This window comes from Nannospalax galili, unplaced genomic scaffold (genome assembly GCF_000622305.1).
Source record: "Nannospalax galili isolate Female #2095 unplaced genomic scaffold, S.galili_v1.0 scaffold763, whole genome shotgun sequence".
Classification (NCBI taxonomy): Eukaryota; Metazoa; Chordata; class Mammalia; order Rodentia; family Spalacidae; genus Nannospalax; species Nannospalax galili.
Window position 1 is genome coordinate 1,768,827 of NW_008349451.1, and position 2,257 is coordinate 1,771,083.

Consider the following 2,257-nt stretch of genomic DNA (forward strand, 5'->3'; position numbering starts at 1 on the left):
TGAGACAGGACCGCTACCTACCTTCCTTCCTTCCTGCCTGCCTTCCAATTTTTTTTGATAGTGTTTTAGTCTGTAGCCCAGGCTGGCCTTGAATTTACCGGCATCCTCCTACCTCAGTGTCACAAGTCCTGAGACTACAGGTATGAGATACCATGTTTGGCTTTTACTGACAACCCTCCCGCCCCCGCCCCAGCCCATCCCTGAGTATGAGTCCTGCAGATTGAATTCAGGACCTCTTGTAATGCTAAACAAACACTCTACCACTGAGCTACATCCTCAGTCCTACCACACGGTCTTGGCATGAGGCCAAGGCTGTCCTCAAACTCTAGATCCTCCTGTCTTGGCCTGAGTGCTGGGGTTCTAGGCATGTGCAACCATGCTAGGCGCGCAGCGACAGCTCAAGGGCTTTCCTCGCCATGCTGGCTGAAACTAGCCTGGTGTGCTGCTCCCCTGAGGTAACAATGTGGAGGCAGATGAAACAGCTTTGTGCTTGGTGAGAGAGAACTTTACCATGAGTCAGTCAACTTAGATTCATTTGATTGATTGATTGGGTTCGGCTCAGGAACCCAGTCCAAACCAATGGCCTCCTATGAATTTCATTTTTACATACTGTCAAAGATGATGTAACAATTTAAAGTCTTATCAGGAAACACCTGAAAATAGAGTGTTTTCGTGCTCGGAGCAAAGGAAGCTGGTTTTAAGGCCTGAGAGAAAGCAGCTATTTCAGAACAGAGCCTGTCTGCTTTGGAGTCACTCTGCTTGTACAGCAGGGGCAGGCAGGCTTCCAGAACACTGAAGACAGCAGGGTCAGGGGATTTCAGGTAATCTCTTTGGGGTAAGGATTAAACCAGAAGGAATTCTAAAATCTTGCCAAACGAAACTGCCCATTTGGGAAATTTAGCTATTACAGCTCTAATCTTAGTTTCTTGGAAGGGCAGATAAAGAACTGGAACTCTGTGATATAGAAATGTGCTGTGAAGGACTCCATGTTGAGTCTTTGCCTGGCCCACGGGGGCCTACTGTGGGAGCTTCATGCAAAGCCATGGCCTCTTGTAATTCTCACCTAAGAACGCCCATAGGTCACCTAACCATCCTTTGCTCTACTCCATTTTATTATTATTTGTTTTTTGCTCTTTTTGAGACAGGGTCTTTCTGTAGCCCCAGTTGTCCTTGAACTCACAGAGATCCACCTGCCTCTGCCTCCCAAGTGCTGGGATTATAGGCATGTGCCACCATGCCCAGCTCTACTCCATTTTAGAATAAATGTCTATCTCTCAGACAACACAAGGTCCTTCGTTATTGGAGTAATGGATGGGGGTGTGTGTGTGTGTGTGTGTGTGTGTGTGTGTGTGCGTGCGCGCGCGCGCGCTGCTGGGGGGTACAGTAGGGTCTCTCATACATGTCAACACTAACCCTAACCCTAACCACATCAGTACAACCCCAGCGTTTATGGACTAAGCCTTCTCACCCCCACCCCAACACCCAGCCAGGGAAGATGGGACAGAAGTGGTGTATCTCCTAACAGCGCACTGATGAGGGGGATGAGGCGGCCAGGTAAGAAGGTCTCAGAAAAGCTACCTCTGTAGCCATACTGGCAACGGCAGTCAGCCTTCCACCCAGAGGTGCTGTTCTGTCTGACCAAACAGAAGCAGGAAAAGCAGTTGGGTTACAAAGTATCATCTGGTAAGAACAGTGTAACAGTGTTGTGTGTGGGAATGCCAGACTTCCTTGTTTGCATAACCAAACTCTATTCATTAAAAACCAAAAACAACAAAAAGCAAAACCAGGCAGGACAGATGGCTCAGGGGTTAAGAGCATTGGCTGCTCTTGCAGAGGACCGGGGTTCGATTCCCAGCACCCACACGGCGGCTACAACGGTCCTTAACTCCAGTTCCAGAGGAATCCGAAGCCCTCTTCTGATCTCCATGGGCACTGCATGATACGGGCACACTTTACATACATGCAGGCAATACACTCATACACTTCAAAACCAAACCAAACCGGTCTGGAGAGATGCTCAGGGGTTAAAAGCCCTGGGTGCTCTTGCAGAGGACCCAGGTTCAGTTCCCAGCACCCACACGGAGGCTAACAACTGTCCGTAACTCCAGTTCCAGGGGACCCCACACTTCTGACTTCCTGGGCACTGCACGACGCGGGTGTATTACACACATGTGGACGACGGACCCCGACACATAAAAGTGACACTTATTTGCGAGGCAGGGGCGCGTGGCGCACGCGGCCAGGCCCAGCGCAGCTC